Here is a 27,239-nt window from a genome sequence, read left to right on the forward strand (position 1 = left end):
CTGCTGCCCGGCACTGCCCACAGCAGCGCGGCTCAGCCCGCATTGCTCGGGGGGTCAGAGCTGTGACGAGGTTATGGGTTCGCCCTGCAGCACCAGAGCCACATGCCGCCTGGACCTGGGTGCTCCCCGTGCACAGCACCTTCTGCCAGCAAGTCATGGTCTCCCAGCTTCCTGCCTCAGTTTCCCAGCTGGTGATGGAAGGTTAGTTTTGATAGAAAGGCTGAGCCGGACCCCTCACCCCCAAGTCAAGCAACCCTCTGTGACCCTGCCTAGTGGCACAGCAGCAGGAGAAACAACTCCCTGCTTCCAGAACGAGCCCAGCACCACACACACCCAGGAGATGTGGCTCTGCTGGGGAGGTGCGTGCCTGGCTGGGAAGCCAGGGTCCCCGGAGGACAAGTGATGAGACAGCTGTCCATGAGCTCGACAAGAGGCCTTGCCTCCCTCCAGGGACTGCGCCGCAGGTCAGCGTGACCTTCACTGTGCTGCCAATGCCAACGGCAAAGCTTTCCCCAGTCGTCCAGCAAGCACACACACATCTTCAATCTTCTCATCGATCTGTGCGTGGCACACATGTTCCTGCCTCTGTGCAGGTCAATACAGCATGATAGGCTGCCTCCGGCGGGGAGCACGCACAGCCCCAGCTGCCTGCTTTGCCCTGCCCGGTGGATGCAGTGTACACCAGACCTGCGTCCCCAGCTCGGAGAGGCACAGCAGGGAGCAGGCTGGGCAGGCGACCCAAGCATCACCGCCACCACTGGTGGCCCCGGCCATACAGCCACAAGCCCCAGGACGCTTCTGCAGGGCTGCTGGTGCTGCAAGGGGTGCTTGGCCCCACAAATACTGCTCGCACCAAGGGCCTGATCCAGCGGTGAGGAGGTTCTGTGGTGCAATGCAATGGCTGGGTTTGGGTCTCTGGTCTGCAGAGCTTTCTGTGGAGTGCCTGCCTGTGCTTCTCAGTGCTGTGGTGCTGAGGGCTGCAAGGGCACACATGATCTGCCAGGCAGGTCCCCCCCATAAATGCAGATCCTGAGGTACAGGGCAAACCAGGCTGTGTGAGGGTAAGATCAGCAGAAGCCGTGTCCTCTGTGTGATGGACAGTCATGGCATGGGAGCAGGACTGTGTCTTGGCTCCCTGAATGGCCCTGGCCCCAACACCACAGACACCACAGACCCAGGCTCGCTCTGGGCATCTTCTGCTCCATTAACAACTGCCACCTGGGCTGGGGACACCTCTCAGCACCCTCCCCACAGCATGCATCCCCCCTCCTGTGCAGCCAAAGAGATGTGTTCCCTCCTTCCTCCTCCGCTGCCTCTCTTCACCTGCTGTGCCCTGGTTCTGCCTGGCCACCTGGCAAGGGCAGATGGGTGCTGGGGGCTCATCCCCTTGCAGTATGACCCAAAGCACGGGGCTGAAGCGCAGCCAGGCTGGGTTGGGATCAACTGTGCCCAAGTGAGTGGCACAAGCCCTGTCCCCAGCTGCGGCTGCAGGCCTCCTGCAAGCCATGGAGTAGGGAGGGCTGTGGCTTTGCAGCCAGGGAGCACCCAGGGAGAGAGCACGTCGGGGCAGATGCTGGGCTGGAGGGACAGGGAGTGGGGAAGCAGCATGGCTGGGAGGAGAGACAGCAGGGCTCAAGAACTGCTTTCTCCTGGACCAGACAAGGCAGCGAGCACCAGCTGGGAATGGCCGGTGCTGCCACTTGGCAGCATGTCTGCAGCTCACAGTTGTTCACCGGAGTCTCCCACCTGTGGCTGAGCACAGCATGCCTGTGGAGGGGGGGCACAAGGCCATGAGGAGGGACTGTGCAGCATTCAGGGAGGCTTGTCTGCCCCTCCACCCAGCCATGAGCAGCTGCAGAGCCTGTGCCTGCTGATGCTACCACATCCAGCCATTAGGTTTGATGCTAACAGCCAGGAGAAGCCTGATGCCCCAGGCTCCAGAGCACCAACTTCACTAGCCACCATGCAAGAAAGCCAACACGATGGGAGAGCCAGCCAAGGGCTCACCGGCAGATCAGGAAAGGAGCATCCCTCCTGCTCCCCCCTACACCCCCCAGCCTGGGGGGACGCTGAGTAGCAGGGGCTTGGCGCAGGGCCCACACGCTACGCTCAGATGATGGGGGAAGGCTGCGAGTGCTGGGGAAGGCAGGACTGGAATTCAAAATGATGTTGACAAATCGGAGAAATGGCCTGAAAACAATTAGATACAATTCAAAAGGACAAGCGCCAAGAGCTGGGCTGGGGCGGGAAGCAAATCTGCCCAGCGAGCGGAGGGCGAGCAGCAGGAGGGCAGGGCAGAGCCCCGGCTCAGCAGTGGGCAGCAGCACCAGCTTGTCCGAGTTTAACACCGACACTCCGGACAGTCCCAGGTGGATGAACAAAGCGTGCAGAGGGTTGGACCCCCCCAGGCAGGATGTGCTGTGCAGGTGCAGTTATCTGTGCATGCAGAAGCTGCGTTTCCAGATGCCCAGAAGCCAGGCAGCTGTTTGGAAAAGCAGCCGAGAGCTAGGAAAAAACTGGAGAAGCCTCATTCATTTGGGATATGGGATCTGCCAGTTTAATATGGGATGTCTGGCTGCCCTGCAACTGCACTGAGCTCGGTGGAAAGGAGGACATTGCTCAGGGCTGCCTGAGAAGGAGCATCATTCACAAGGCATCTGAAGCACTTGCTGGCGGCAAGGCCTCAGTGGGAGCCCTGTGCCTCATCCAGGACCACACGTCAAGAAAAATGCAAATTAATTGGAAAGAGTCGAGAGGATGGCAATAACAGAGAGCAATGCTGGAGACCAGCTGGAGGCACTGGGGGTTTGGGCAAGAGCAAAGGAGGCTAAGAGGCTGCATCCATAGACAAAATAACTTCTGTGAGCACAGGAAGGGGGCTTTCTAGAGCACCAGACCCTGACACACTGTAGAAGACAGCAGGGGTCAGGTGGAGTCTCCATGTGGGAGAAGCTGTCCCACAGCCTGGAGGGGTGCCTGGTGGGACTGATGTTGCTGTGATGCCCTCCAGCACCCTCGTAATAATTCACCCCCTCCCCCAAGACACAGACACTGTCTCTGTTTCTATTCTTAGGCCTGTCTGGATGAGGGTTTGGTTGTGATTTTCTGACCACCAAGCTGATGGATTTACTCTTTGCTGTACCAGCACGCAACCTCCCACTGCACACCGGCACTGGCACTGTGCCACTGCAGTGAGCCCACCCTCCTGGCCACCCTGCGGGGCTGCGAGTCCTCAGGGACAGCACAGGGGGGTCAGCCCAGGGGACCGAGGGGTGCTGGGGCTGGGGCAGCCCAGGCGGATGAGGAACACTGGTGACAGGACAGTTACAGCCCTGGGTGGGCAGCAGGCATCTGCCCAAGGGGAGACCCCCAGCAGGCAGCCTCCATCTGATGCCCTGCTAGTCTGAGCTGTCCGGGACGTAGATCCTGCTTGCTGGTTGCTTCTGCCACCAACCCAAGCCATGAGCTGGCTGCTGCATCTTCTTCAACAGCTCCATACGCTCTGGAGCTGGTGCTGGCCGCAGCCCTGCACCCAGAGGGAAGTGGATCTGGGGCGATCATTAATTTTGATCTAATTGAAGGAAACGTGACCGTGGAGCCCAGCTGGCCACAGTGTTTGGCTCTGCCTCGCACTAGTTCGATCCTCCGAGACCCTTGCAAACACGTCAGCTTAACAAGCACAGCCTCCTCCAATGGCCTCCTCGGCATGCTGCCAGCGCCTGCCCGGCAGGTCAGGCTCCGTGGCGAGGGCGATGAGTACCTTGGCTGTGGGGAGATGTGGGATGACAAGATGTCCACTCCAATTACAGGAGAGCAGGGCTGGCAACGGTGTGATGAGCATGCTGGGCATCACCGCCTGCCATGGAGCTGGCTGTGGGATAGCCACAGGAGCGGTAATGCTGCCTGCACCCCACTTCACCAAAATCTCTGCACAACCTCCTGAGCCTGTGGGGAGCGGCGGGGCTGGGAAGGGCAGGAGGGGGCTGTATGCACCAGCGCAGGGAGCGGAGCCATTGTACAAACACTGTTACCAGCCGCGTGGTGCTGGGATGGGGAGGACAGCAGCTCTGGTGCCACACACCAGCCTCCCTGATGGTCCTAGTTCCCTGTCAGGCGGTGGCTGGGTTGGGCTGGGCTCCCCCACGTGTGGGGAGCTGCTCTCCAGTTTAGCCCACAGCAGCAGATGACACGTCTGCCAGGACCAGCAGATGCATCAACGATGCAGCACCCCATTAACACACTGACCCCATTTACGTAAACTACCCCCATTAAACACAATACCTTATTAAATGCTTTACCCCAATTAAGTGCAATACCTTAATTAATGCAACACCCCAATTAAGGACAACACTCCCATGCAATTTATTCCTTCATTAAGCGCAAAACCTCAATTACAAAGTCACTTTTGTAAGCTGTGTGCATGAGCTTGCACAAGGTGCTCTGTACACCTTTTACTGTTGCCAGAAAAATGCTGGGTTTATGCGGCTTTTGGGGTCCTGCCTCCAGGAATTTAAGGTGTGGGTTTCGGTAGGATCTGGGTGTAGGAGCATCCACCATGGCTGAGAGGACATTGTCTGCCCACATCAGAGCTGGATTAAATCCCATGGACTTTCAGTGGGATAATGGGACAGATCCCAGCCCAGTTCAAAGAAGAGAAGGGTCTGTGCTGGGCCCAGGTTGATTCCATGGTATTTAGCCCCAGGGAATGGCTGAGACTTTGCTGGTTGCCCTCCTGACTTCTTCCAGCCAAAGATGGTCAGCCATGCTCCCAGCCCAGCCAGCCCCTGCCCCCCTGCCCCTGGAGAGGCAGCAGGCAGCGACTACTGTGGGCTGCCCACCCCTGCCAGCAGCCCCCATTCCTGGTCTCCATCTGAGACAATCAACATGCCATGGACCTGCACCACCCTGGCTCTGCCGTGCTGAAAGCAAGAGGAGCAGCTGTGATCAGCATCCCCTATCCGTGTTCTGCTCTGACCCTCTCAGTACAAACCACCCCCAAACAGAGCCAGCCACTTGATTGCACCACACAAACATCCTCACTGAGAGAAAACACATCTAAAAGCCTCCCAAATCCATGGAGAAGAGCAAAGCAGAGCTCCCTTCCTAGCAAAATGTGCACATGTTTCAGCAGAGAGTGTTTAGCATCCCCAGGAGGATGCTCAGCCCAGCACCTATCTCCAGGCTCCGGGTCTGGTGGTGCTCGCTGGCCCATGACTGGCAGGAGGTCAGGCTCAGCTAATGCTGCCCTCCAGAACTGAGTGGAAGGAGTGGAGGAAACAGTCTCGCCACGCTCAGAGCATCACCTGCGGCTGGAAAGGCAGTCGCAGATGTGCCCGGAGAGTGGCTGCGCGGCTGCAGGAGCACCGGCTCTGAGCACAGGGCACTGGGGTGAGCGTGGTCCCTCCTGCCCTCAGTGCTGTTAGGAAGGAGAAGGCATCCTGGGAGCCATCACTGCATCGTGCAGTCACTCATTTGGTTTTATAGCCTTTTATTGCTGCAGCTGGTTGATCTTCCCTGGTCTCTGCCATCCTGAGGAGGGCAGCCGGGCAGGCTGGCACGTGGACGCACTGTGCTGAGCAGCTCGGCAGTAGGGCACGTGCCTGGGGTGCCTCTGGGCTTGCACCACTAAAGCACCAGCACAGCAGGGAAACTGGTCTCAGCACCTTGCTGGGACAGTCCCCAGTGCTATCCACAGGCCCTTTACCTGCAGCATGAGCCCCCCCACCCCCCGCTTATTACCTGGCTGGTGGTTTATAAAACTTTAAAGCTAATGGTGTAATAAACTCCAATAATGATATTGCAGCTGCACCAGGGCACCCTGGGATGAATACATTATAGGAGCTGCAGCAGTTAGGCAGGCAGGGCAGCATCAGGGCTGGGAGATGCTCTAGCCAGCACTGCAGGAGATGGTCAAGGCTCCCCTGGCCCCACTGTGAGCAGGGCACCCCCTGTTTCACTCCCTCCTAAACAACAACCAAGTAAAGACAACTGGACGAAGGGCAGCCCACCTTGGCCACAGTCCTCCCTGATCATAAGCCAGGCCCGGAGACCTCCAGGAACTGGGGGGAGCATGACACCCTAAAGCAGCCTACCAGCAGTTTCTGACTCATAGTCAAGGGCTGCTTAAATGGATGAACTGGGCTGAGCCTGGGGGACCACCATGGTTCCAGTGGTGGGAGGCCCCCACAGCACTGGACTCCCTGCTGGGATGAGTCTTGGCCACCGTGTGTAGCCCTCAAGCGTCAGCTGGGCATCCCTGTCCTGTCTCGACAGCGCCAGCCCAGGTGCACACTGTCAAGGCTGGCGTGCCAGCGTGCACAGCTGCATGCATGGGTAGGGGTGTTTCTGAACACACCTATATGGGCACATCTGGGAGGGCATCTCATAGCCAAAGGGACATGCCCAGAGCTGTGCCACACTGGAGGGGCAGGGTGCAGCTGGGTGCAGCCTTGCTGTGGCACACAGAGAGCATGAGAACCCATCCCACGCCTCACAGCCCTGACCCTGCACCAGGGAGCAGGTCTCTTCTGCACTGGCATGGGAGCAGAAGGGTGATGGATGCTGCAGGGCTGGAGCCTGGCACAGCAGTGGCAGGGAGCCCATCACCAGGCTTTTTAGGCAGCTCTAGAGAGGTGCAACTTGTGAGTAGCCCCAGTGCAGGGCACAGGTAATGCTGGCACTCCAGCAACACCCACACTGGGCAGCAGGGCTGGTGCCCACCCACTGCAGCTCCTCTGTCTTGGCCCTGGCCCCAGGGGATGCAAGAAGAGGGCTGGGAGTGTGCCCAGGCAGCAGAGCATGCAGATCCGCTCTTCGTGCTCTGGGAGACATCACTCAGCTGCTCCCTCATGCTCAGCTGTGCCCACAGGCCCTGTCCTGCCCTGTCCCCTGCAGCCACTGGCACCTGTGCCTGGGCTGTGCCCAGTGGCTCCCTCCTGCCCCGGACTGCTCCTCCTGCCCCATCTGCAGTGCTTCTCCCAGGCAGCTCCTGCCTTCTGCTTGCCTTTCCTAAAAACAACAGAGCCATAAACTGCCAGCAGAGCTGCCTCAGCGCAGCAATAGGGCTGAGGTTTTAAATGCACCCAAGTCAGAAGATTGGAAGTTATGGGTCCCCGAGCAGCTGTAGCTCAGCCGCATGGTGCCCATGATGGCCCTGCATGCACAGCCGCCGCGCCGCGGGCAAGGGGCAGAGTTAGTGTTACCATGGGAACCATCGCTCCCCATTTCCTGACATCTGTGTGATTAAAACCTCAACCTTAATGCCGTGGCCCCACCAACGGCATGTGTGACAGGGGCATCCTACCTACCGTCCCCGAGCTGCTAGGTGAAGGGGCTGGGAGCCAAGCCCAGGACTGCCCCTGCCTCAGCGGCTGGCAGAGAGGCAGTGGCTGGACCAGGTCGGGCTGGGGGGGAGCAAGAATTCAGAGGAGACCGTAGGGAAGTCCCAATGTCAGCTCCACAGCTCAGCTCCTGGAGCTGGGATCCAGCCTGGTGGCGGGCCCCCGGGCTGCGTGTGCTGAGGGCACGGCACGCAGCTGGCCAGCAAGCATATCAAATCAATCAGCCCCAGCATGGGCCACGAGCACTGACAGCAAGGCGGGTACCGCCTGCTGCGGAGCACATGGCTAACATCAAACACGCCACAGAGCTGGGTGCCTTCAGCACCCCGTGTGCTTCAAACCCCCAGCATACCACTGGCACCAAGAGTGGAACTTGCTGGGCTTCATCCTGGGCATGCTGAGAATAGGGAAAGCATCTGACCGCCGAGCATCCTGGAAGCATCGACCCCAAATGTGAGCTGGGCCATTGCAAATACGACACCTTCAGGCACCGAGTGCCAGCTCCCTGCAAACGGGCAGCTGACACCAAGTGCTGAGGGCACCACCGGTGCCACGTGCACCACAGGCACTGAAAACTGTGCTGTGAACATGGGATGCATGGCAGGCTGTGGGTGCTGAGTGTGCTGCAGAGCGAGCTTCAGCAGGGAAAGCACAGACTGATAGCACTGCTAATGCGAGAGCCAGCAATAGCAGTATGCACAGAGCATGCTGCCACTCCAAGGTGGGCTGGCATCTAGCACCAAGCACAGGCTAAATAGCAGAAACACCACCAACACTGTGCAGGAAGCTTTGTAAATAGCAAAAGCGTCAGGAAGCTTGTACCTATCACACCATGGGCTGTGATCACAAGGCACACAAGAAATGGGCAGCCCGTTAGGCACTGGGGGCTGGATGCAGGGCAAGTGGCAAGTATGCACACCTGCAGGAGCAAGCAGGGAGCGCATGGACAGCGGGAGCATGCTGCGGGTGCCGCAGGCTGAGCCCACTGCAAGCGCTGCATGCAGCACTGGCACTGAGCGCCATCCACAGTGCCAGGAGTCTGCTGTGAACACTGATCACACCACAGGAACCAAAACACTGAGCACAGCACAGAGAGTAGGCCAGTGCAAGCACTGACTACGCCACAAGTGCCAAGTCTAACAGGCGCTGGGCACACCTTGAATATGAAACGCTGCCTGCAGAGATTGTTCGGTGCTTGGCAAACATGAAACCGCAGCTGCCACCAAATGCTGAAGGTGCTGCAAACATCAGCGGCGGCGGGTCCCACACACCAAGCACACCATGTGTGCTGAGAGCTGCTGCCACTGAGTGCGAGTGCTGAGCAAATAACAATGATGCCACAGGTATTAAGTGCTGAGCACTCTGCAATTATCAAGCAAACCGTGGGCATCAAGCACTGCACACACCGCAACCGCAAACACACCGCAGGCACCAATTTGACAAATACGCTCCTGATAACAAGTGTGTGGCTGGCGCTGAGTATGTCAAAAAGAACATGTGAGTGTGGGTACAGAGTGCCACGGGCTAAGGCAGACACCAAACCTGGCACGGACACTGAAGATTCTGCATATATCAGCTTGGGCATTGTGTACATTGCAAATATGCAACACAGCATGGGCACTGAATGCCAACCAAATGCATTTCCGGCTCCTTGTTATGTGCTGTGCTATAAATGAAATGTGCCAAGGTACTCTGCTCTAAACGCATTGCAAACACCACATGGACGCAGACACCAGGCACTCCCATGCTGACCACCAAGAGCTGGGCATGCTGCAACCAGCCCTCTTCCAATGCCTGCCTCAAAGCCTGATGCAAAGAGCAGTTCCCCCCAGGCACAGTGTGCTCTGCAAACACCAGACTTGGCAGTGGCACCAAACGCTGGCACACCGTGTGTTGCAAACCTGCCCCAGGAGTGCTACAGCAACTTGGCAAGCTGCTTGCAGCTGGCCCGCTGGCTGCTGGCCCCCCAGTTCCCCCACCCCAGGGTGTGTGGGGTCCTGCCTGTCTCTTGGGAAGCAACAGCCATGCAGGAGGGCCAGTGGTGCGGCACGTGCCGGTGTGCTCAGGGCCTGTTATTTCATTTTCACTTGTCCCATCCCATTAGCACAGTTGTCTGCCACCAGAGAAGGGAAAATTGATGCTAAACGGGATATCAATTTATCATGGAGTGTGTCACCCGCCGCACGGCTCTGCCAGCCGAGCAGCAGAGACGCGCTGCACCAGCCAAGCAGCACCTGTAATTAACAGCTCGTCAGCCTCCCCCGAGCGCTGCAGCCGGGCACCAGCTGGCGGGTTCAGTGTGGGGAATCCCAGCTGCGGTGCCACCCTCTGCCCCCGGCTGGGACCTCAGCATCCCACCTTAGGGGCCGCGTGTGCCCACCTCCTACCCCACTGCCAGGGAAGGAGGCATGGGTGTCTGGGGTTGCCAGCCCATGGGATGCTTGGAGAGAGAGGTTTGTCCCCTGTCCCAGCCCTGCCTCAGCCATGTCCCCCCTTGCCCTGATCCCTTGCTGCTGAGGTGTCCCGGTGTGAAGCAGAGCTGTAACTCATGCAGTGACGGTGCCCAGTGAGTAATGAGCCGGGAGCCCGGCTCCTGGGTGTGAGTTACGGCCATTGCCTGCGCTCAGTGAGACATCAATCCCAGCAGGCGGCAGGGATAGAAACATAGCATTCACCGTGCCGGGAAGGGGACGCAGGATGGGCCATCAATCCTGGGCAGCTGGGTGGGATGCCAGCATGAGCAAGGAGTGGGCACAGCCAGAGAGCACCCACTGGGGACACCCCTTCCTGTGTCCCCACATCCAGCCCTTGTCCCTCTGGGTGCCCCTAGCCCCAGAGTGAATGCAGGCTGTCATGCCCAGCTCACGCTGCCCAGCTGTGGGGCCACAACAGGAGGCATGTGTCAGATGTGGTTTCTCCTAGCCCTGGAGACGCTGGTGGACAGGCAGGAGCAGGAAGGAGGGAAAGGGCCACCGGCACAGCCTGGCACAGAGCCAGGAACGGGATCTCAATGCTGTGCCAGCAAAATCTCCGAAGGGGTTTTGCGTGAGCAGGCTCTCCAGCGCTGCTACTCTGGGCTGCTCAGCGGTGCCTCCACTTCCCCAACGCCCCTGCCATACAGGGGTGCTGCAGCCGCACAGCCCCTTCCCCACCATTCCCTGGCAGGAGCAGAACCAGCCCCCACCCCAGCCGTGCACCCGGCGTGCCCCCTGCCCTGCACCCGTCGTGCCGGGGCTGTGCAGCAGCAGGCAGCTGGCGGGAGGGAGCAGGCGAGCAGGGTGGCCCGCAGAGCCGAGCCTGTTTGCTGCTTTGATGTTAAACACCCAGAGATGAAATGCGTGCCCCAGGGCTGGGTCCCTTGCAGCCAGCCGGCCGGCCAGCCTCTGGCTGCAGAGCCGTGTCAGCGCTGGGGCCGATAATTGGATGCATGTTTCTTCCAATGAGTTTGTATCATTTTTATGTAAATTTGACATTTTCCTGATGTTCTGTAATGTGCACAAAGCAAGTGCCGCTCCTGCCGTCGGCAAAGCCTATTTCCTTCCTGTCTGAAGTGCTGTGTTGATTTAAGGGCCTGCTAATACGCGCAGCCGGCCCCCCCCGTGCACATGCACGTGCCCGCACGTGGCCCACCGGCTCCGATCTCTCTGCATCAGCCTAATGTGCAGCTCCTGGGTGCCCAACGCCATGCCCTACCCAGGGCTGGGGACGACCTGCACTGGCACAGCATGGACCTGGGCTCCCTAAGACAGCAGACCACCTTCTTCCTCCATCTCACATGGCACCAAATCCCTGCTGGCACTGCTGGATGCCACTTGGCTGTTTGGCTTATCCTGGAAAGGATGAAAAACTGCTTCTGTGCCGGGCATGGCAGGGACACCGCTGTCAGCCTCCACAGGGCTCTTTCATCTCCTGAAGGAAGGTGGGAAGAGATCAGAGCCCTGAAGCCAGAGGGAGAGGAAAGCAGGAGCAACCAAGGGACACCTTTCTGGCAGCGCAGGGAGGTGCTACTAATTAACCACACGCCTAGGGATGCAGGGGACAATGCAGGGGGAGATTTGAACTCTGCTGCTCTGGGAGCTGCTGGAGGAGCTGGATGGATCTACCCAGGCATCCCAGGTCGTTCCTGGGCAGGTGTCTGTGTGTCCTGGCTGCAGCACTGCCTGCCCACAGGCAGCAGCCGTGGCACTGTGGGGGACCCTTCCTGGGAGCGAGGGCACCCACGTTCCCACATCTCCTGGCTTCTCGCGCCGCACAATTTTCCCAGGCTCCATCTTTGGTGCAGGCAAGCGGGTTTCAAAGGCAACGCTGCTATTTAAAGCCCTTATTGTTCGCGTCCTTGACACCGGCAGCTACATCCTGCTGTCGTTCGATGCGAGCGCATCCTGGCCCGGCCAGCCAGAGGAAGGCAGCTAATGAAGAGCAAGTGCAAAGACGCCTCTTCTTTGTTCCGATCACAAAACGGCTTCCCAAACAGTCTCCCTCCGCCCTTCGCTGTGCAGCTATTTATAGCTCCCCTTCCCCAGGGCACGCCGGGAGTTTCCTCCAGACGACGATGCCCTGGGATCCCTTCAATGGGCTGCAGCAATGAAGGCTCTCCAGCTCCGAGGCCCTAAGAGCTGCTCGCAAATGTGCCCCATCCCTGCATGCGTAGCAGGGGCAGCTACGAGGACAGCCGGGTCAGCCAGGGCCAGGGAGAAGGTGGGCTTCCCGCGGTCAGCACTCTGCCCAGCCTGGGCAGCCAGTGGCCCCGGGGGAGCTTCTCCATCTGGGCAGCATCACTACCTCTCTCATCTTCCTCCCCATGCAGGGGCGCACATCTGCCGATGCTGCTCCCCTGCCCGCCTCGGGCACAGGGCTGTGCAGCTGCGGGATGCAGTGGAGGTCTGGGTGCCCCAGCTGAGCCCCCTGTGTCCTGGAGCAGCCTGCTTCCCAGCCCCCGATCAGAGTGGGCATCTGCTGCACCCCCATACCAGGCGTGCTCTCTCCGGCGAGAGGCTTTGACAGGAAATTAAAGATTAATGTTCCCCGAGGCACCTGTGCCAGCAGCACCCACGGTACCAAGGACGTGCCTGGCATGGCAACTAGGCTGGGGGGGCTGGGGCAGGGGTGCCCGGGGCATGTGGGCAGGGAGCAGGGGGGCTGTGTGAGAGGCAGAGGTGGGCATGAGGAGGGAAGGGACATGTCCCCTGGGCACGAAGCCACCGCCACCGTCACTCCGTCGGGCATCCAGAGCCAGGCAGGGCAATGCCATCCTGCAGGCAGGGCAGCACCAGGGCCGAAGTGGCTAGAGGGGTGGCTGCAGAGGGCTGCAGGTCTCAAAGCTCTGTGCAGAGCTCTCAGACCCCTTCCTGCCTCCTTCAACATGGGGGCTCGCCTGGCCAGGGAGCCACCAGCCCCTCGAGGGGACACCTTGTGGCAGGCAAGGGGACACCGGTGTCCGGCTAACTGGCCACCTGGCATGGTGAGCAGAGCCATGCAGCTGAGCAGGCAGCGTGATGCCAGGAGCGTTTCCTCTCTCCCGCTGGGAGGGGATTAAGTTCAGCCCAGCTCTGGCTGGCAGCAGCTGTGCCCACATGGCTGCACCCGTGGCTGCAGCTGCTGCCTCGGCTACAGGCGCAGCTGGGTGCTCCATGCCTACTGCACCCACCGCCCACTCCCATGGCACCCTGACCCTGCTCCCAGGGCACAGGGCTGTGCCAGAACCCCCTTGTGCCCTGCACTGACTCCCATGGGCACACGCTGAGCCTCATGAGGGTGGTGGGACCCATCCCCCCGCTGTCTGCCCTGGGCATGCACCCACCATGACCATGGGTCTCTCTTTGGGAGCACCGGGTGCCTTGGTGTGCAGGGCTGTGGTTTTGTGAAATATGGCCCCTATAAATCCCGCCGGGTGCGAGCTGTAATTTTCAATATATTTTCAAATATAGTTCAATTATTTTTCCCATATATCATGGGGAAATTGCATTGGCGAGTGGCGGCGCTAAGCAGGGAGTGCGTGGCAGGGCGGCGTTAATAGGATTGTTCATGGTATTATGCATGAGGTCGTTCAGGACACAGTGGGGAACCTCGCGTGCTCCAGAGAGACGGAAGGAATAAATCAGGCTATTAGCCCAGCACCTTGCTCAGGTCTGCAGGGGATTAATCTCTGCAGCGTGGGGGGATCCCAGCTGGGCTGCCTCCCTGGGCTCCTCCCGGGAGCTCTGTCCTACTCACTGCCCACATCTGCCCAAAGCACTGGGGAGCACAGGCAGCACTGAATGTGCCAGTGTCACCAGAGTGGGTGTGACATGTCACCGGGGAATGGGCACTCCATGACTGCACTCAGGAGAGTCCCTGAGCCCAGTAGCCAGGCTGGCTGGACACCCTGGGAAGTCCCTCGGTATCTTGGGACCTTTTCTGGAAAAGCTTCATCCTTGGCTTGAGCTTGCAGAAGGGCTGAGGACAAGCATGTCCCCAGTCCATAGCCCTTGTTCCAGCCCTGTGTGGGGTGCCAGCAGCTTCGTGTCCCATGCCATGCTGCAGGTGGGCAGCACAGGGTGCCCTCGCTGCCTCTCACCGTGAGGCAGGTGCTCGGCCGGCAGTAGCTGGGGAGCAGCTGCAGCCTTCAGGACGGGCGCATATAATCAGCCGGGACAGTCACATTTCCTTCGGTTGGCCATGAATATTTATGCAATTTGCACAGAGCTGCCGGAGCCAAGCTGCTGAGCTGGAGGGGAGACGGCTCCCTCCCAGGTCCCATGGGACCTCCCTGGGGCTGGTCCCGCTTGGTCATGTCACTGCACACACCTCCACACTGCAGCCGGCGGGCAGTGAGATGGGAGGTGAGGGTCCTGGGAGCAGTGACCTTGGGCATGGATGCAAGGGAGGGCAGAGTGTCTGAGGCAGGGCTGGGCACTGCTGTGCTGGGTTTGCAGCGGGAACACCTGCACCAGCCACAAACCACACAAAGAGCACCAAAAGTGGGTCCCAGATGCTGGGCTTGTGGACTGCCTGCCCACTGCCATTCCACCCAGGAGAGCCCAGCAGCCTCGGCACTGCCTGGGCTGGTGCCAACAGAGATGGAGCCTAGCATGCAAACAGCGAGAGGACTTGGTTGTGTCTCTCCAGGGTGTCTCTATTTGGGGGCAACTGGAATTACTCCAGGACCCACCACCATGGGCTTGTGCTGACACTCAGCTCGGGACACAGGGAGGCGGCAAGGGACAGCACTGCTGTGGGCTGCAGACTGCTCCCTGGGGTGGCCCGTGCAGTATCTCCAGGGCTCCTTTGCAGAGGCTGGGCATCCAGGGCTGCTTCCATGCCAGGAGCAGGCAGGATGCTTGCTTCCCTTGTGCAGGGCTTGGCCCACTCAGAGCAATGAAGGGGTTCCCAGCCTGGCAGATGCCACTCACCCCCTGGCTGGGTCCCTGGGGGGCTGCCCGGCCCTGCAGCAGATGCCCCACAGCAGGCAGGGAGGCCAAGGACCCACTGGGCAAAGGCATGGGTGCTTCTCAGCAGCAATGGGGCTGGCAGTGCCAGAGCAAGGAGCGAGTGCAGGTGAGGTTTACAGTAAAGGGAAAAACAAATTATTAATCATGAGAGCAGCCCCAGCCGGGCTGTCAGGGCCGCATGGGCTCATGAATATTCAGCATCGGGCTGAGCACTAAATCTCATTTAAATGTCAGGGACCATTAGGCAGACAGGGAGGGGGCTGGGATGGCAGCTCCCTGCTCTGTGCCAAGCCCTGCACCAGCCGGACGGGCCAGGACCAGGGTGCTGGCACCTCCCTGGCATGGCTGGGCAGGGGCCAAACTGGTGCTCTGGGTGTCCCTAGCCCAGTGCTGCCTGGGTGCCCCTCAGGGGTGTCTGAGACCCCCTGGCACCTCTGCCAAGCCTGAACATCTGATTGCAGATGGGTGCTGAAAATCCACGCTGAGCATCCCACAGCTCCAGACGCCAACAGGCATGTGCCCTGCTCCCCCTGGGCAGGGGAACAAATCCTTCTAAATCATCCACCCAGGCAGGCTCAGCCGTGCAGGACACAGTCCCCTGGCCCCCAGCATCCTGGCCAACCCTCCTTATTCCTCAAGGTACACAGGGGCAGCCCCATATCCATCCCTGAGCGTAGAGCTGGTGGGTGCCAGAGGGGTGCCTGGAGAGGCGCCTGTGAGGACCAAAGGGGTGCCAGGGAGGTGTGGGCAGCACACCCAGGGCTCTCTGCACACTCGGCGTCCTCCTTTGGAGCCTACTGTGGAGTCCATTCCCCAGTGGTGCCTGTGCATCATCTCTTTCCATGTCAAGTATCCGCTCCTCCTGAGCCACCTGCCTGCACCCAGCTACCCGTGCTCGGGGTGGCAGCTCCCAGTGGTGCCTGCAGTGGTGGCAGTGGCAGCAGGCAGCAGCAGGCAGCAGGAGGAAGAGAGGCATGCCTGGGCATTGCCTCCCTGTGCTGGCACTCACACTCCAGCTCAGCAGGGGCCTGGCAATTACACAGATACGTTTAAGCTCTTAATCCTACTGAAGATTATTCCAAGGTCGGGGTGTGAGGCAGGTCCCCATGCGCTGCCAGGCTGTGATGCGTCCCTGCTGCCATCTGCCGGGACAGGCCAGCTGAGGTGATGCTGGTACCCTGGTGCACAGCAGCTCTCCCCATGCCTGGGCCACCAGCATCCCTCCACCTATGGCATGGCCACAGCCATGAGCATGCTGGCATCACCTGCAGGTTTGACCCTGGTGTGGAGGACCCTGCCTGCAGCCTCTCCCAAGTGCTGATGCAAGCCTCTGGTAACTCCCCCGGCCCTCCTGCCTCTCAGCCCCATCAGATCCCTGTTGTTGCCCTGCTGTTCTCCATGGGAAGCGTGAAGGGTGGCCTGAGTTATCCAGAGGGATGAGGAGACCTTTGAAGAGGAGTCCTCTCCAGCAGGGCTCAGGGGACATCTTGGACTTGCCATGGATGTGGCTGGGGATTCAAGGGTGCGGTGTACCTTTCCAGGACATCAAAGCTGAGAGCTGCAGAGGAATGTCTTAGCCTGGGTCTGAGGAACCCTGGTGACCAAATTGATGGCTCACAAGCTCTAAAATGTTATCATCACTGGCACTGGCATGTGATGGTCTAAGAGCAGCACATGGCTTGAAGATGGTGCAAACCAACATGAAGGCAGGTCTGAAGCTCCCTGGAGAGCGGGATCATTAACCTCAGAAGCTCATTCCCTTGAGTCGTGCTGGGGTCTCCTTCAGGCACCTTTATGGTGCTTCCCTGCCCAAGGCAGGTTGTGTGGTGGTAACTAAAAGGAGGGAAGGTGCCTAAGAGATGGAAGGCGCTTGGGCTGGGTATCGGCACCCAGGATTCTCCCTCCTGCCCTCTGCACCGCTCATTGGAAACCAGCACCTGCTCCCCAGCGTGGCTGCAGCCGGACAGCTGACGGAACCCTGCAGGACCTGGCATTTCCTCCCTGGGAAGATGTGTAAGTGCTGCAATCCATCACTGTCCTCTCTCCAGTGGCAGGCCAGCTGGGCTGGGGGACAGGGCTTTGCAGGGGTGGGGCTTGCATTACCAGCCAGGGGCAGTGGGACTCTGTGGGCCAGTCCCAGGGGACAGTGAGAGGATGATGCATGCTGCACCTTTGGGTGCTCTCTGACCACACTGAACCATGTGCACCCAGGACTGGCACCAGGCTCACCCTGCTGGGCAGGAGCAGAGCCTGGGGCAGCACCATGCCTGCCTTTCACCCACAGAGTCCCTGCATCCCGCAGTCCCCTCAGAAAGATGCTTTTCCAGCCTGGCACCCTCCCTCCTGCTGCAGGATGCTCTGGGGGCCAGCACCGGGTTCTCCTGCTTTCCCCTCATCTAGCTACACAGCTGAACAACCATCCTGCACACCAGCATGCAGACACACCAGCCTCTGCAACCCACCCCTCTACCCCACCGTACCCCCCTCCTCTCACACCCCCAAGCCCCACAGAGCTGCCCACACCCCAAACCCTTGCATCTCCTCCTGTTACAGGTTGGGAAGGCAAAAAAAAAAAAAAAAAATTAATGATTATTAGGAAGAGCTAAAGCGGAATTGCAAATGTTATTTCTCCGGTAGATGGATGATAGCGGGGTGGATGATAGATAGCTGGATGGATGGATCTCTCTCCCTCCAAGCTGTAACCCCCTTCCAATCGCTCCCTCTGGAGCACTGCTGTCACCTTGTCTCTGCTCAGAAGGGCTTTTACTGGCTCACTGGGGGATGCACGAGAACAGGTTATTAATACATGGAGAGGGGGATGGAATCCATTTGACTTGAAAATAGCTGAGAAACTGAACTGCACTTTTAAAATCTGCTTTTAATCAGAAGGAAAAGAAGAGAAGTTTGAACAATTAGGGAGTAATGAAGAGCTTCAGAAAAAAAAAAAGCTCTCTGAAGATTAGCTAAGATTTTTACAGCACTTGGAGAATTTAAATAGCTATGCCGGTATCGAGCAAAATGATACAAATATTCCCTGTGAAAATCACAGGCAGTGGGACTGACGGCGAGTGCCAGAGCCTGGATGTCCACAGGCAGGCACAGCGCCGGCTTGCTGTCAGCAGCGATGCTGTGCTGCCTGCATGCCAGGGCAGGCAAGCAGCTGGCAGCAGCAGGGCTCACCCCTCACCCCCTGTCCTTGAGAGGTAATGAGAGCACGGCCGGGAGGGACCCTCAGCTCAGCCGTGGCGGAGGCTCATGCTGGGAATGCGACCTCCATGGCAAGGCCCATCCCAGCCACTCCAAGACTTTGGTAAGGGGAGCAGGGGTGATACCCCACAGATTTGGGGCTTGGTGGGCTGGGGATGCCCATCAGATGGTCATGTTGACAGCAGATCCCTGGAGGAGAGCACATGGAAAAGATCCTTAGGTACTCCCATGGCACACACGTGGGGCGGGCAGCCCTGATGCTGGCAACCCCTGCTCCTAGCTGACCCCTGGCCCTCGCCATACATGGAAGCCTGCAGGTCAGCCCATCCAGCCCCAGCGTACCAGAGGCTGCTCCCCACCAGTACCTGCTAAGGGCCCGTCACTGGGAGGTGAGCGTGGGGGCTGCACAGCCGTGCACAGCAGCAGCTGGGTAATTTTCATGCTAAGTGAAAAGTAAAGTGCACAGACTCTTTATTAGAGCGAGCACGGTGCGGGGAACAATGAAGGCAGTGATGATCGTTAACTTTCTAATCGGAGGAGAAAAGTCCTCAATGCAATTTTTATGGTAATAACATCGACACTAAAGATAATTGCTCCCCGCGTCGCGCTTAGCGCCAGGAAACTGTTTGGGAAAAAAACATTAATTTGCAGGAACTGAGCCAAAGTTTCCTTAAGGCAGCTGTTCCCTGTGCCACCCTGCCCCCAGTCCATGCCAGCACTGCCCACTGGCCGACCTCCTGCCTGTCCCCACCCTGCCCACACTGGCACCCCTCGTCCCTCGCGCTGGCCAGGCTGGGTTTGCACCATGCTGGCGCTGGCCGGTGGCATAGGCCTCTCCCAGCATCGGTCCCTGGGGCTCAGCTCAGCAGGAGATGCCGGAGGCGGTGCAGCCCACCTCTGCGGTGGTGGAAGAGGGCCAGGAACATTTTGGGTGACGTGATGGAGTAGTGCTTGTGCTGCGGCAAAGGGGACGGGCAGGGCTGCCCCGCGTGCCGGGACCACCGCAGGCAGGGAGGGATGGGAGCTCGCGCTCCCTGGGGAATAATAAGCACAGGAGAAATTACAGCCAGGTGACATTTTAACGAGCTGGTGTCCTGCGTGGCATTAATATTCCAGTGGCTGCAATTCCCTGGTGGGCGTTTGAGAGATGAAAAAAAAAAAATCCCAGCCCAGTAAAATCAAATAAATAAATCTCTGCCTAAGCGTGGCGTCTCCCCCGCCCCCGGCACGGAGCGGGCGGCACGCGGTGTGATTTCCCCTGTGATCCCCTGCCGCCAAGCAAGCAATCGGCTCATCTTCGAGCACGGCAGCAGGATGATTTATCCCGGCTCCTGGTGCCCGGGCTCGGGTGAGAGCGTGGGGCTGGGGATGATGCATTGGGCAGGAGCAGAGGTGGCAGCGGGGGGAAGGCCGGAGAGCAGGGCACACACACAGGCCACCATTCCTTCCTAAATTAATTTTAATATTTGACAAATCAAATCTACTTAGGTGAGCCATGGGCCGTGCGAGGGAGATTTATGAGGGTTTGGGGCTGTCGGCTGTGTGTGTAGCCCGTGCCGCCTGGCAGGGCTCTGGAACGCACAGCATCACTAATTCCCCCCTCCCCGAGGGCAGGGATTCAGCTGGCGTGTCCAAGCGTCATGACAGCAGCAAGAAAAATGTCCCGGCCTCTAAGTCCTGGCTTATTAGGCTGGCGGAAGTGATGGGCCCTTTGCCTGCCCCAGCTCTGAGCCCACCGGCAGAGCTGGCAGCCAGGGCGCAGCGCTGGCCACAGCTGGAGGTGGTACCCAAGGTCCAGGATGTCCCTAGGAGCTTTGGCTGAGCCAGGGAAGAGCAGCCAGTTCCAGCATGCTGGAGACTGCTCTCCCCTCCGCAGGGCTGGAGCAGTTTTCCATGGGTTGGGGGCTGTTACAAACCTGCAGGCTGAGGAGTGGCACTGGGAGCTAGAGGTAGTGCAGGGGGTGCACAGAGCCATTCCCCTGCAGGGTCATTTCAGTCCCAGCGCCACCGCCAGCCTGCAGATTCATGGGACCCGGGAGGTGACAGGAAACCTGATAGATTTTAAGACAGCAACATGCCCTGAATCTGTAAGGTGCCTGAGCAGGCAAGACAGGGAATCCAAAATGTTTACAGCCTCAGGGGACATGGTGACTGTGAAGCAGGGAGGGCAGGCTGGGTTGCCTGGGATGAGCTGGCCACGCCGGGGAGAGACCAACAGCATCCCTGATGTGCTGTTGGAAATCCCTTTCTCATCACAGGCATCCCCCCAGCAGCTTTGCGGGACCAGCTGGGGACACTCAGGGTGGCCCAATGCCCCAGTGCTGAACCCACTCCTGTGGCAAAGCCCTGGCATGGGGGGCTCCCCTGGGCTGCAGAGGTCTTGTGGTGATTCTGGAGAGGGGTCTTCAACACTTTCTGCCCTGTGGGTGGGGACCAGCCTGTACTTTTTTCTTGCTGACTCCTTTATTTGGCACAGTTGGGCTCCCTGTGCCCATGTGCCCAGCCAGGGAGACGGGCTGGCCTCAGCCAGCACTTGCCTGGATGATGCTACTACAGAGACAAAGCACTAGGGTCTGTGCCGAAAAGCCCCATGTCTGGCTGCAGCCTCAAGCTGCAGTGTCTCAAGGGGCTTGCAGCACGTCCCTGTCTCGAGGGACCTACAGCGGCACATGGCCTGCGGCACGACAGACAGCCTTTCCAACTCCTCCAGCAGCTAAGAGGCAAGCAGTATGCCTAGCTTGGACCAGCCTGGAGCCCTGGGTGGCTCCACTGCCTGCCCTGCCTGTGCCCTCCCCCAGCTCCTGCTCTGCTGATAGCAAAGCCCTCCACCTGCCTGAGGCATGCCAGAGAACAGCCAAGGGCCACGGGAGGGATGTGAGATATGGGAGAGACAATCTGTCCGCAGGGATGACATGCACGCCTACACCCAGCAATTCTCACAGTATAAAAGAGAGACCTCAAAGATCTCAAAGGACTAGAAGAAATGTCTACAAGTTGCCTGGGCCAATAGGGACCAGCTGTGAGAAGTGATGGATATAAGGAGAAGGCAGTTTCTAGCACCTCTTTTCCCCTGTGTTTGGCTGGGCTCTGGACTGGGCACTGGAGCCAGGCGCTGCACCCCAGCGTGTCCGTGCAAAGCAGGATGCAGTAGGATGGATAGAGGGCTGTGCCTCTGGGGCTGCAAGTCTGCAGCAGCGCTTCATCCCTAAAAGCTGCACACGATTCCTGGTCGCTCTCGCTAGCCCAGCTCCAGCCCCATGGGTGCCACATCCACAGCAGAGGCAAACTGCGCTGGCCCGGCGATACACCGTCTGTGGGGAGGTGGAGTGACTGGCTTGTGGGCACTGTGTTACAGCTCCAGCTCTCAGCAGAAGTGTATGCTCTCATAAAATATCTACATTTGGATGCAGAGATTTCCAGGGATCCAAAAACACTGTGCTGATAATTAAACATCTGCTCTGCATTTGTGTGCCTTCCTGCCATGACGTCGCTTCAACCCTCGCTCTCTGCTGCCTGTCCTCCGGCAAGCACTCCGGACGGGGACGTCATCCCCTGCTCACCGCTCTGCCCCATTCTGGAGGCACAGCATCCCAGGCCATGGGTACTGGGAGAGAGAGGACAGCTCCAGGCACCCCTCAGAGCAAACAGTAGCTTCAGTGCCAGCACCCACAGCCTTCACAGGGCTGCAAAGCTGACAGCCTGCTGTGTGGCTTGTATCAGCCCAAACAGTTTCCCTGAGCCCCACTGTGCATTGCCAGCCAGTGCTTGTCCATGCACAGTCCCCTGGGCTAAGCAAGCAACTGCCACCACCATCCTGCAACCAGGAGAGCATCAAAACAACTTCCAAATTGATCTCTGAGACTCTTCTGCAAGCCCCAGTCACGTCCTGCTAGGAACAAGCGTCCGCTCTAGTTACTGTCTCCTAGGAGAGCACCGAAGGCTTCAGGCTGTCACAGGAGGAGTGGACCCAAACATGACATCTCCATGGAGCCCAAGGTATGGCAGGCAGGGACACAGCGCTGCTGAGCAGATGGCACCGGGGCCTGGATCGATGGGACGCAGTCAGGTCCCGTGGGGGCTCTAACGGCTCATATAGGGCAGGGCTGGTGGTGGCATGAGCCAGGGACAGGGGGGTTCCCTTCCCCAGCTGTGGTTCCCCTGGCTGCAGCTGTGCCTGCACCCCTGCCCAAGCACCCAGCAGGGCTGAGCTGAGGTAGCTGCCTGCTGCCTTCGCAGCTGGCCCTGAGGGGCCACATCCTGCCTGCACTTCACTCCGTGCCTGGCCACTGGTGGCAAGCCCAAGCACCCTCAGTGCCAAGCCAGCCAGGCACTGCCAGTGGCTGCACTGCCACCTCTTCCCTGGGACCCACAGCCTGGCAGGGTGCCAGCATCCATGGGGACAGCACCCTGCTGGGGTGGGGGGACAGGGAGCTCGGGTGGGTGCAAGGATGTGGGAGGCTCAGCGGGGTGTGCTGCAAAGCGCTGGGTGCAGCACCTCAGCATGCCCCAGCCACCTGCCCTCCCTTCACCAGGGATGACCTTCATGCCAGCAGCACAGCCCCATCCCTTGTCCCCTGCCGGCTCTCTGCCCTCGCCTCCTGGCCACCATGATGTTTGTCACACCTGTCACCATGGCAAGGGAGAGATTAGCTGTAGACCCTCCACTCCCGCCCCAAGCCACTGATTCATATTCATGAGACTTCAAAGCATCTTGCCTGGCTCTCCTGCACCAAACCTAATCCTCTGCTGCAGCACCGTGCCAGCAGCCCTCACTCGCAGCACAGAGCCAGCAGCTGGCAGCCCCAGAGCCCTTCTGCCCTGGCCAGCAGTGGCCGTGCGGCCACGCACCCACTAGTCCTGCTGCCCCACAGCAAGCCTAGCCCATGATCATGGGGGAATGCTCTGCACCTTGGGGGTGCTGCCATGGGAAGCCACAAAAAATCAGAGATCAGCAGCATGGAAGCAATGGTTTGTGAGTCCTCACCTACACCTGTCTGTCCCTCCACCCCTCCAGAGGAGAGGGCTGTGCCCACAGCACCCTGCCTGGACTGCCAGCCCAGCAGCATCCCTGTATGGATCACGTCGATACCGCCATAAGTCCTGGCACCCCACAGCCCCCCTGCGCTCCCTCCACAATCAGCAGGGGCAGCAGCAAGGGGCTTTTGAGGGGCGCCGGGCGGGCAGAGCACAGACCCTCGCCGGGCAGCCTGCCTGCGCTTGCCAGCAACGGATCCTGTGGCATGGCACCAGCGCAGAAGTGGCGGGGAGCGTGCTGAAGGCCACAGCATTTGGAGGTGCAGGCAGGACCAAAGCAAGTAGCTACCCCCAGCCCACCCCCACAGAGCAGTGGGGCAAACGGGAGAAGAGGCACCCGGGGTGCCCTCCCATCACCCTGCTGCAGTGTGGATGCAGGTGGGGCTGCGGACCCCTACAGGCACTAGTGTTAACTGGGCCACCTCCACATCCAGCTCATCTGCTTCATGGCAGGATCACAGCAGGGTCAAACACAGCCAGCCCTGCACGGAGCACCAGTGGCATCACACCACCCGTCGGTGCTGGCAGACCTACGCCACTGCTGGTGCCGGGAAGGTGCTGGCTCGGCGCGCAGGTCCTGGCGGTGGGCGGGCGGCGGGTCCCCCGTGGAGCTGTCTCCTCCAGATGGCGAAGGCCATTAGAGCTGCTCTTGCGCGCACGGAGCCATAAAGTTTATGGGCCTCATCATTTAGCTGTAATGGAAATAGTTAAATCTGTCTCTGTTTAAGCAAACTCTGCCCTCGTGGGAGCGCTTGGCATGGGCAGGCAGGGGAATCCAGCGGGCAGCAGGCGCCTGCGCTCACCACCCGCCGCCAGGGCAGCCGGGGCAGCCAGCCCTGGCATCCCACCCAGCACTTGGAACGTCCCTGTCATGCCAGGATGGGGACAGGCGTATGATACTGGCGTGGGGGCTCCCCCTGCACTGCCAGCCCCAGTGCCTCCGTTTTCCCCTTGGTGCAGGGAAGGTGGGAGCCACATTTGCGGCAGCCAGGCAGGACTTGGGACTGTGCAAATTTCCTGCCAGCAGGAGCTGTGAGGCGATGTGCAGGCAGGACGATGCCTGCCTGCTTCAGGCAGGGTACGTGCAGCTGCATAGGGGTGAGGCTGCGATTTGGCAGATGCAGACCTACCGTGCACAGGCAGGTGCTTTGGCTCAGCCGTCCCCAGGCAGAACACAGCCTGGAGCCTGTCAGAGCCCACTGCATGGGGCAGAAGAAGACGTGATGCCTTGAAAGCCACTTTTCATCCCTCACCCAGCACCTCCAGGAGCTGGGCGGGGGGATATGATTCCAGCACAGTCCAGATTGCTCCAGCTCTTGAAGCAGGACTGGGGCAGGGAGCAGGGTGGGAGCAGCACCCCGCTGTGCCTCACAGCACCCCTCAGCCCTGGCCTGGGGTGGGAGGCTGGACCCCCAGCTGGGAAGCTGCCAGTGTGTTTATGGAGGGCCAGTTCCTCTCCACCATGGCGCAGGTAGGTGTGCCGACCCCAAAGCTGTAGGACAGGCTGGTGGCACCTGCCCCACATGCAGGGTCTCAGCTCAGCACCCCATGCCACCTGCCCCCTGCCTCTCATCTCACCTGGGATGGGGTGAAACCCCAGAGCTGCCCCTGTTGCTGGAGCGGTTCTCCCCACCCATACTTAGCCATGGTGGTGGTAGGAGCTACCCTCTCCCCAGCATGCAAAGCATGATTAATTACAGAGTAAGTTGTTAATATTCACAGCTAATTAAAGATCCTTATCATGAATAATGGAGCTCACTCTCCAAATTATGGGACAAGGATGGAGGAGGGGGTAAAAAGCCCTGTAGAAAGAGGGGGCTGCAGGGGGGCAAAGCTCTGGGGAATGGGCAGGGGCACAAGGGGCAGTGGTGGTGCACTACCCTCTCTGTGAGATGTCTGGGTCTGACAGTGCCCTGGTCAAGGATGCAGTGATGGGCAGAAACCAGGGCAGCAGGCATTGGGGCAGGCAGGGGATCCAGCCACACTGGAGCAGGGGCCAGGAAGCCATGGAGGCTCGAGACACCCGGTCTTGCACATCTCCCCATGGAGCAGGGACTGTCCCAACTTGGTGGCACAGAGCCCCTGAGCCAGCTAATCCCTAGCAGCTGTCCAGCACAGGGCTGGGATGGGGCTGCCTGGTCCCCAGCAAACAGGCGGGAGGGGAGGGCACCAGCATATTGCCTGAGCTCCTGTTATACAAATGAAAGGGTTTTAGTGGGAAAGACTCTGGGAGAGTAATACATCTCCCATATTGATCGCAGGCCAGGGACCAAGGCACGGCTTAAACAGTAATTGATTTCTAGCCGCCGAGATGTGTTGGGGAGCATTGATTTAACAGCACTGCAGACACACTGCTACTAATCTGATTAAAGTATTTAGCAGAAATGTTATTCTTTAAAAAAAAAAACAGAGGGAGGTGATAGTGCTGCCCGGGGCCAGAGGGCTGAGGCAGGACCTTGGAGCAGGGGCAGGCTAGCCCCCCCGCTGGCAGGGGCCTGGGGACGGCTCTGTGCCTGCACCCCGGCAAGGGTGAAGCTGCCTTGGGACACATCTCCAGCCAGCTGTGCTTGCATCTGTTCTCACCAGAGCTGCCAAGGACACATGCTAGTCCAGCAGGATGCGGGCGAAGCAGAGCCAAGGACGCGTGCTGGGAGCGCAGGCAACACGTGGGCAAGTGCCCAGCCAGCCACCCTGCCAGGGTGTCTACCAGCTGCTCTGGGGACAGAGCAGATGAGGGAGGATGTGGAGGCAGCCTGCAGAGGTGGCCTCAGTTGGAGGGACGCTCTGCTAGCGATGTGCACATGGCCCACACTGGTGCTCCAGCAGCCAGGGAGGTGCAGGAGCCAAGGTCTGGCAGCGCCTGCAGCCCCAAGCCCCTGATCTCTGCAGCATCCCAGGGCAGGGAGGGGGTGCTGAGCCAGGGTTGATGCTGGGAACCAGGAATGCTGGCCCTCCAGTCATGCAGCATCCCCATGCATGATCCCTTCCCCACCTTGTGCACTGTCACAGGCAGTCAGGCCATCGCAGGGAGTTCTCACATGCCATGCCCTCCTGTCCCTGTCCTGCTCCACTGCTGAGAGTAGGGACGGATGCTGTGGTGCTGGGGATGGGACTTCCCCATACCGTTCCCAGCCCCACAGAGAGGCACCAGCTGAGCAGGTGGAGGGGTTCATTCCACTCCCCATCACACACATCAGCCCAGTTAATTAACAGGCGATATCAAACAAATAAATTATTCCTGCTTCCTATTGATTCTAATTTACTGGCCCCTGGAGAGCCCGTGCTCATTTATCCCACCTGTCACCCTTGCTTAGCAGCTGCACTAACATCTGCCCTGCTCCCTTCACCTCTCCCACTCCTTCACCCTCAGGGCAGAGCTGGGCACAGCCCTGGGACCCATGATGCCCAATGCCACTGCCCGTCATCCCCTGGGATGCAGCTGCAGTCCAATCTGCTGTTACTCCCAGGGATGACGGATGCCCCAGTGCCAGCAGCACAGAGAGGGAGGCTGGTTGCCCACCCTCAGGGCACCCCCTGCCTCCCTAGGGATCAGCTTCATCAAGGGATGCCTGGGTCCCTGCCAGCCCTTTCCTCTCCCCAGCACCACCAGAAAGGGTGGGGACACTGGTTCTGGCTGCCCAAGCCCAGCCCCAGCTCCCCATGGGCATCTGGGCCACCAGCACAGGCTGTGCCCAGCAGGACAGGAACCAGATTTCCTCACTGTCCTAGAGAGAGTCCACCACTGCCCACGCACCAGCCTTTGATGTCTGCCTCATCTGCGGGAGGTTGATCAAAGCCCAAGCCCCTCCCAGCTCCCGCCCCTATGGAAGCCAGATCAATAAATCAATCCTGGCTCAGCTGCTGACTGCACAGCTCTTTGCTCCTGGGCAGGCTTGGTTGGGAGATCCTGGGGAGGCACAGGGTCCTGGCATCCAGCCCTGCCTGCTTCGGGGGCTCAGCTCATGGCTAATGCCACATTGGGCTAGTGACACATCACCCATGCCAGCCCAGGCTCTTGGCAGCCCCTGGCAGCCAGAACTGCCTTCTGCTTGGGTCTGAGCAGCACCCAGTGATGGGTCCTTGTCCTCCCCCGGCCAGGGCACCAGTGCCCAACGCTGCCTGCACAGGACTGGGCTTTAGGGCTTCTGCCAGACAGGGCTTGCATGCACCAGTGCAAGCGGCAGCATGTGTGCCCTCCTCTGGGCACAAGGAATGTGTGCTGGCTGAG

The 27,239-nt window shown here is 59.6% G+C and overlaps 1 protein-coding gene across 1 annotated transcript in view; it reads right to left on the reverse strand.

Moving 5' to 3' along the window:
- ASIC4 (acid sensing ion channel subunit family member 4) overlaps nt 1–27,239 on the reverse strand; it is a 65,195-nt gene that overhangs the window by 30,839 nt on the left and 7,117 nt on the right. The window lies entirely within an intron of this gene.

The sequence above is a fragment of the Falco cherrug genome, chromosome 8, assembly GCF_023634085.1.
Source record: "Falco cherrug isolate bFalChe1 chromosome 8, bFalChe1.pri, whole genome shotgun sequence".
Classification (NCBI taxonomy): domain Eukaryota; kingdom Metazoa; phylum Chordata; class Aves; order Falconiformes; family Falconidae; genus Falco; species Falco cherrug.